Source organism: Haliotis asinina, chromosome 1, assembly GCF_037392515.1.
Source record: "Haliotis asinina isolate JCU_RB_2024 chromosome 1, JCU_Hal_asi_v2, whole genome shotgun sequence".
NCBI lineage: Eukaryota > Metazoa > Mollusca > Gastropoda > Lepetellida > Haliotidae > Haliotis > Haliotis asinina.
In genome coordinates this window covers 102,287,746-102,296,729 of record NC_090280.1, presented here as the reverse complement: position 1 = coordinate 102,296,729, position 8,984 = coordinate 102,287,746, and the positions used below count along the sequence as shown (strand labels likewise).

At 37.5% G+C, this 8,984-nt stretch overlaps 1 pseudogene; it reads left to right on the top strand.

Moving 5' to 3' along the window:
- The first annotated feature begins 822 nt into the window (after positions 1–822).
- On the top strand, positions 823–2,627 carry LOC137277664 (uncharacterized; annotated as a pseudogene).
- The last annotated feature ends 6,357 nt before the right edge of the window (positions 2,628–8,984 follow it).

The following is an 8,984-nucleotide window of genomic DNA, read 5'->3' as shown; positions in this document are numbered from 1 at the left end:
TTGTGATTCTTCAAAGGCATTTAGAAGTTGGCGTAGTAAGCAGGACAAATTTTATGGATAGCTCTAAAATCTTGGCGTCTAACGTCAATAAGTGGCGGAAGAGAAAACTTCTGGAGTGAATCTTCATTAGAGGATTAGTACCGGAGATAAACAGAGGCCTAGGGGTTTACCTCCCTAGGGTCTGGTGCATCACCAATGAGACCGACAAGGGCACCCATGGATGAACTATAATTTCTATGTACTGTTAATAGTATTACTTTACATGCTATACAAGCAATACATTTATCAAAACAAATCTTTGTACATGTCCAAACTTACAATTTGGTATAATAAGCATCTGTCACTTCTAATTTAATCCAACAACACTACTAAATATTCAAAATAAGATGTATTCGTTCTATGAGTCATGTTAGTTGTAACATGGCATCGTGTAATCTTAGTTGTAACCATTCACTACTAATTCTATTATGTTGTCATAATATTCCTGTTAGCTACTGGTATCATGTTGTCATAGCATTGTGACGTCATAAGCATTGTGACGTCATGGGCAGAGTTAACAGTTAAGCCTTTCTGTTCAGGATCAGGTTGTATCAACGCGTAATTATGTAATCATTAATTAAACACTAACCATTGATTAAATTCTTAATGTTTGATTAGTTAATGAAGTGTTTAAATACGGTTGTATAAACCCTTATTTTAACACCCATTAACTAAGTATGCCTCTAATGAACATCTCGTCATTAAACCATGATTAACTTAGGGGAATCCCCTAATTATTATCCATGATGCATTGCGGGTAAACACTAATCTATCGTCTGCATGATGGCTGTCGTCAGAAATCGTAGCAAAAATTTTGAAAGTTGTGAAGTACAACTTCTAACAGACCTAGTTGAAGATCACATCGAGGTATTAAACAGCAAACTTACTAACTCCATCACTAATGACAAAAAGAAACAAATATGGGACAAAATAACCGCCGAGATCATTAATAGCCTCGGGGTGAGCAACAGAACGCCCAAAGAAATAAAGACAAAATGGAACAATGTGTTTCAAAATGCCAAAAAAGAGAGTTTTCACATAGAAAACTTCAAACGAAGAAAACAGGTGGCGGTCCATGTCCCAAGCCTTTTTCCTCTTCTGTTGAGAAAATCATGGATTTATATTCGGATTCAGCGTGTTTCAACGGTGTGGCCGAAGTGGAATCTCCCGTTCCCTTACAAGGTAAATAATTCTACGAATATAATGTTTCAACTCATGAAAAAGATCAATCATGTTAATTTTAGTTAAGTCGATAACAAGTAGACAAAGATATTGAAATAGGCAAGCTTTGGACTTCTAAACATAATGTCAAAACTGCGGACAGGTTTCATTCTTGATTCTTACCTTGTGTAGAGCTTTATTCAATCACATTTCTTTCGTTGCACAGAACGTGCATCTTCTCTCAACGAATATCCAAACCAATGTGAAGGCCGTTCACTCTTTTCTCATTAGAGTGAAGTCCCCTGTTGCTATTTTGGCACATGGAACCCACCTCAGTTACATTTTACAGACGCTTGCTATTATTTCTCTCATAACGTAAATATAGATCAAAATGATAAGAAAAGCCAATATGTTAAAAGGTGCTCCAAATATATACCACGTGCAGTAATAGACAAACCATGCACGCTGTCATTATTATTAATTATGCTTTGACATAAAGAATATTGTAGTTGATTTTTCATTGAAACATCCTAAGGAAAATATGAAGTCAAAATTGCTTGAACAAGTACAGGCCCACATCAAAAGTACTCGTACTGTGATGTAATTTCAATAAATGTAATTTCCATAGTCGTCTATTTCGTATATCATAAATATTTTTCGTGAATATAATATTTGTTGTATCCTAAAGGACTGTTCATTATTCATGGCTAGGTGGACTGGTGATGAATTTAATGTGGGTCACCCATTTGGCATGTTATGAATAATTCACAAGAAATAATAATAAAACCCCCATCTGGTTTCAGAAGCTCAAACCTTCGAGATCCAAGGTTCTCCAAAAACATTGGACTTGTTGAGTCGTGTGTTGCAGGAGCAACAGGAAAGTGTTGTCGTCCCTTCCCTTGATGCAGATTTACCAAGCTGTAGCTACACAGCTGATATTGCATCTGTAGGCAGTTTCGAGTCATCCGTAGAGAACAAGGGTGTATGCGAAGGCAAGTATGTAGATATATCTGTTTAATAGTACCGATATTCAAGCTGTGAAACAGTTTTGCCATGTATAGCATATTTTAACAGTTACTGTGAGTAAGAGCAGCTGGACCTCTATTTAAGAACACAAAAGTAAGAATTACTCTATGTTTTATTGTTTAGTATGACACATATTTTTTATCAGTAGGTTAAATGATACGGCGCACATGTCAGTTGGTGTGAGTCAGTAAATGCAAAGGACCTATTGACAACGTGTTTCAGAGTCACGGCGTCCAACCAAGGGAAAGGGGCCGAGGATTTCCAAGCGGAAAGTGAAGCCTGATGACGTCACACAGCTCCAGTATGAGGTCCTCCCGGAGCAGAATAAGAAACTCATCGCTGAAACCACCTGTTACGAGCTGATGAATGAGAAGTTGCGGATGGAGTTAGGCGAATGTTAAGATCACAATGTGACAGCACTATCTCAACCATTATTACAAGTGCGAGCCACCATACATGTAAATGTTAGGAATTATGGGAAACTGAACACTTAAGACTTAGTCATTGACTAAAGTTTCAACCCACAGAGGAAGTTTCTTGTTATATATTCCCTTATGCTCCGTCCGTCCTCTCGGCCAGCATAGTCGCCTTCTTCCTCCCCATCTTCCCTTTCGCTCATGGGTTCCCGGAAATCGATGGTGATGTTGTGCAAAACAGCACAAGCACCTGGACATATGAAATTAGGAAAATGGGATTTAGGGTTGATGTTCTTTTAACACTATTTAGTACACATACTTATTCTTTACAAAGACTGACATATATAAGTCTCGAACACATAATAAGTTAGAACCCAGACAACATTCACTTAAGGAAAATTGTTCAACATCCTTTGTTAATAGCATTAGCCATCGATTTGGGAAATGAATATACGAGTAATTACTCGATTCTTACTGCTGACTTGGGTTTCTAAAATATAATCACCTATGATTGTGCATGCTCTCACTGGACTCTCTGGCCGGATTTCACCATGTAGAACATGGAACCTGCGTTTCCACCACCCAAATGCGCGCTCTATAGTGACACTAGTCCTCTTGTGCGCACAGTTGAAGTTCCCTTGGTCATCGGAAGTAGTTCGCATGTATGGTGTCACGTCATTAGAAATGGACGACAAGCCTATCCACTGTCACCGAGAATGATTCCTGTTTGCAGCGTAGCTTTCTGATTTTGCAAGCTCTGTCCAAGTTGACTCATTTTGAAAACGTGACTGTCATGAGTGCTGCCAGGCCACCGTGCCACTACATTTGTGAACCTTCCTTGTGGAAAAGTAACAAATTCTGTTTAAATAAGTATCAATATAGTGTAATTACTTATTGTATATTCTCCACAATGTAGAGAATGTGAACAGGTGAAAATATACAATCTATCCATACACATAATGATTACTTCCCTTTGCAATTTCACGTTATATATCGAATCTGATAATTCGACTTCAACACATCCGCGTCAATAAAATGAATTGAACAATAAAAGCTTGAACGTTTTATAGAATGAAATCCTTTTCTATTTACGTATACTGGTTCGTCTGTTGAGGGGCCCTGTATTCTTACGTGGGTGCCATCGATGCAACCAATGACACCAGGGAATTTAGTAAGACGATAGAACTCCATTCTTATGATACTCTTTTCTTCCATGTTTGGCCATTTAACAAACTGTGGTAGGAGTCGTGCTAGCGCTACACTAACTTTTCGAACAACCCTTGACACAGTGGATACGTCCACTCCAAACGTAGCGCCAATCACTTGCAAGAAGCTGCCAGTCGCATAGAAGCGTAGTGCTATTAGCACCTGGAATAAATGTAAACATGATGTCCTTATGCCCTTAATATTTACATATAGGTTGAAATTTTAAAAATATTATTTTCAAGTCTTCAGTATACTGAAACAGAATCCGCAGAGTAGGTATTACTTATGATACAGTCCTTACTATAGCTATTGATTTATTTCAATACTGCAAATCACATTTCAGGTGAAGGTTTTTACTGTAAAATACATGTTTTCCGTTTTAGCCATTTCGGATTTTTTATGAAGATCAATAATATCTGGATATATTACTTATATAAAAATTTAAAGTCAACTGTTAAATTATATATATGTACAAAACTCACAAAATAAAATCATTTCCCGCTAACGCATAACATCGAACTCTCAATGTTCTAAGTATTTCGTAGACTTTAAAGCTGTGTTTAGGACTTTTCACAAGAGTTTTCTCCCTTATCACCGTGGCCTTGACATTGTTGTCGGACAGCAAGTTGTTTTCAGTGTTGACAATCTCTCAAAGTGTTGAAAGCTTGTTGAGAGAACTAGAAACTTCTTATTTCGTGCGATGGACTGTATGGATTTGACTAAATGTCAATGGCGACTCTAAAAGACGACACAAAGGGAAGTTTGACGAGATCAGCGTAATGCTACACGACTGATTTTCCCGTGTGCGAAGCAAGAATATGCCACTTTCTGGGCCAATTCTAGAAGAAAAGGCGTTTCAGTTTTCTATGGAACTTGGTGTTAGCGACTTCAAGGCTTCAGACGGATGGTTTTCAAGCTGGAAACAACGATACAACATTAAACAGTTTACTGTTAGTGGTGAGAGTGCTTGTGTTGACAGCGATGTGACTGACAGTTTCAAGGACCGCCTTTCGACTATCATTGGAGATTATCGTATGGAGGATGTTTTCAATTGTGATGAAACTGGATTGTTTTTCCGTGCCCTACCCGACAATTAAGACTCTGTCAGATAAACGCCACGCATCAAAAGGAGGCAAAGTTTCTAAGGAACGACTGACTGTTCTTTTGTGCTGCAGTGCAACGGGAGAAAAGCTGAAACCTCTTGTAATCGGTAACACGGAAAATCCCAGGAGCTTCAAAAACGTTAAGTCCCTCCCCGTGATAACAAAATACATACTCGTAACAGTATATATTACTCTGGTAATAAGTCTGTGCTGAAAGTCTAACAGCTTGCCATCTTTTGCACATTTCCTATATCATGATCAAAACCAGAGTTTCAAGGTTCTAATACATTGGAAATATTATCATTTTTAATTATTTTATCATAAAATATTCTTGAGCTTGTATCATCTGAGATCATATCGAGATTTATCCTGTTCATATTCAGCTAATATAAGTGATCAGTTCTGTTTCTAATAAGATGCTTCCAAATATCTAGGGTATTGTATTATAAGCGTTGATGTGTGTGTGTGTGTGTGTGTGTGTGTGTGTGTGGAGAGGGTGGGTGGGGGCAAATTTGGCATCGTGGCAAGTCTTCACCAGAAATACCACGGTATACGTAGATGTGTTGCCTGTGATACTTTGAGTGAGTGAGTGAGGTAATATTTAACGTCACATCGGCAGTATTGCAGCCATATCGTGACGAGAGCAGTCTTAAAAAGGAATCGATGTATATGATAAAAACCTGTCGACGACGGACAGTAAGACAACTAGAATATCACAATAAGAAATAAAACTAGCGTGAAAAGTTAAAATTATTATCCCTATTCAGACACTACAATATAAAAACAGGCTATATAGATCACCAACAACTGAAGGTAGATCACCATACTAGGGGCCATGGGGACTTACAGTACTGCTGCTACCTGTATGGTCCCTAGCTGGATTTACATCATCCCCTCAGCTGCTGGTGATTGTATGCAAGATTAGCCACAAATTAAAATGACAGAAATACTACGGCTAAGAAAAAATGGAAAATCAAATTTGACTTCAAATGTTTGGGGACTTACGTACCCTCTCAGGGGGACAATAATTTTACAGTGCTTTAACCCCCCTCGAGGATACAGCCACTAACACTCAAAGTTACTAATTCAAACTTCCAAGCATAAAACATTTATCTATTGACAATTCATTTAGCAAATCTAATTCTTTTAAAAATGCAATAATTAAATGAGAGCTAACATAATTAAAAAGATCCTTCAAAGTTCGTGAATTAAAATATTTATCCCTTGTGATGGAATATTCAACACAGTCAAGCAGGACATGCTTGACTGTGATTCTTTCATCACAAGGGATACAAAACGGAGGATCTTCACCTTTTAAAAGATAATCGTGAGTATACCTCGTATGGTCAATGCGACATCGTCGCATAATGACATCCTCAAATCTGGACTGACAACCCAAGTAAGTATAACCGATATTAGGTTTTATTTTATGTAATTTATTTATACCTACCTGGGTGTCCCACTTCTTCTGCATCAGATCACGGATATAAGATCTTATTGCAGCTTTATAATCTGAGTATGGAATAAGAAGTGGTGTCACAGGTTTGTTGAGTACTGCCTTAGCCGCAAGTTCGGCCATTGTGTTACCAGAAATGCCAACGTGACTAGGTAACCAACAAAGGATGATGTCGCACTGGCCAGTGGCAAGATTATTGTACAATTCAATAATTTCAATTAAAAGTGGATGTTTACAAGAAATATGTTTAATAGCCTGAAGGCAAGAAAGAGAGTCTGAATAGATTATATACTGTTTATGTTTAAGGTGTCTTTGTATGTATTAAAGAGCCGTTAGTATGGCGTTAGCTTCAGCTGTAAAAATAGAACTATTATCTGGTAATCTAGAAGATATTGTTCTGGATCCAATGACAGTGGCACAAGCCACTGCGCCACCATCCTTGGACCCATCTGTAAATAAGGATTTATAATTGCAATATTTATGTTTTAGTTGATTATATTCTTGTTTATATTGTAATTCATTGGTTTCTGATTTTTTAAATGTGGTTAATGTTAGGTCCACTTCGGCCTAACTAACTGCCAAGGAGGAGAAGAAAGAAAACGGGAGGGAGCTATGTTTTCTAGCTCAATGCCGGCCGAAGAAAGAAATGGTTTAATTCTATGTCATAGAGGCGGGACAAGAGAAGATTTTTTAGTGTATAAATCCTCATAAAGGGGATTGAACACACAGTTATATGCAGGGTTAGATTCATTGCAGTATAATTTAGTAATGTATTGTAAAGACAATTTTATACGGCGTTGTGTAAGAGATGGGTCATCAGCCTCAACGTAGAGACTGTCGATAGGAGAAGTTCTGAAGGACCCAAGCCAAAGTCTTAGACCTTGGTGATGGACAGAATCTAATAGTTTCAGGTTGCTTTTGCAGGCTCCACCATATACAATGGAACCATAATCAAGTTTGGATCGTACCATTGATCTGTATAAATGAAGGAGGGTAGTTTGATCCCCTCCCCACTTAGAATTGGAAACAACCTTCAGCAAATCTAGTGTGGTAAGAAGGTTAAATGAGAATCGAAAATTATACCCAAGAATTTAGCCTCCTTTACAACTTTGATTGGAGTGCCATTAAAAGATAGCTCTGGGTCCTTATGCGGTTTATATTTTCTACAAAAGTGTACACAATTAGTTTTTGTTTGAGAACATTTAAAGCCGTTTTCAAGGCACCATTTATTTATTTTATTTAAACACAACTGTAATTGCCGTTCAATGGTGCGCATATTTTTACCACGACAAGAAATATTAAACTCATCCACAAATAGTGATCCATCGATTGAATCAGTTAAAACCTTTGATAGACTGTTGATCTTAATATTAAACAGAGTGACAGACAAAATACTGCCTTGTTAGACACCCTGATCCTGAGTATAATGGTCAGACAGGGTTGAACCCACTCGGACTTGAAATTGCCTGTCATTTAAAAAGTTGGATATAAATTGAGGCAGGCGGCCTCGTAATCCAAAGTCATGTAAATCTTTTAAAAGCCCTTGTTTCCATGTTGTGTCGTATGCTTTTTCTAGATCGAAAAAAACACAGCATGTTGTTTATTAATTATGGCATTCTTAACAAAAGATTCTAAACGCACTAAATGATCGATGGTACTTCTGTATACCATCAGCTCCAGAAGCAGTATCGTGAGCTTGGTCAAGAGCAGTGTGAAGTTCATGTATTGAAAAGGTTTCATTGTAATCTTCCCCATTCTCCGAAGTAAAATTCATATATTTCTTTTCCTGCTGTTTTTTTTTATGTTTTTGGAATTCAGGTACATAAATTGACGAGGAAGAATGTTTCGCCAAAGTCTCACCAAGTTTATTAGCAATATCTGATTTATTAGTCAATAACTGATTCCCATCTCTAAGATGGTGAATACTAGATTTAGAGCCCTTACCTTTTATTTTCTGGATCATGTTCCATACCTTTGAAACTGGCGTACGTGAATTTATTTTTGAAACGTAATTTTGCCATGACTGGCGTTTACTTTGTTTAAAAGTACGCCTTGTCTTAGCATTTAAAATTATAAATTTGTTTAAATGATGGACCATAGGATAACGACGGAAATACTGTTCAGCTTTCTTCCGAGCCTTCCTAGCTTGTTTGCAGTCAGCAGTAAACTATGGTTTACGTATGTGTGGATTTGAAGAGGACTTCGGGATACATTCATCAGCTATTTGAAGAAGTACTTTAGAGACGATTTTTATCGGATCAGAAACATCAACAAAAGCATCAGGTGTTAGTTTAACATAGCAGCGAATTTCATACAAATCCCAGTCAACTTTAGCAAAGTTCCATCGTGATGACGGAGGGACATAAGAAGGTGTCACAGATTTTAATATGGTGGGAAAATGATCACTTCCACAAAGGTCATCATGAACTGACCATTCAAATTCACTCAGTTGTGATACTTTGAAGGCTTCTGGTTGGTATCTGTTGGAAGGTGAATGTGCTGGCACTGGGCGCGGTCATTCTGATGTAGGGACCTGGAAATTAAATAATTTGAATCTTTTAATTGTCAATTGTTTAA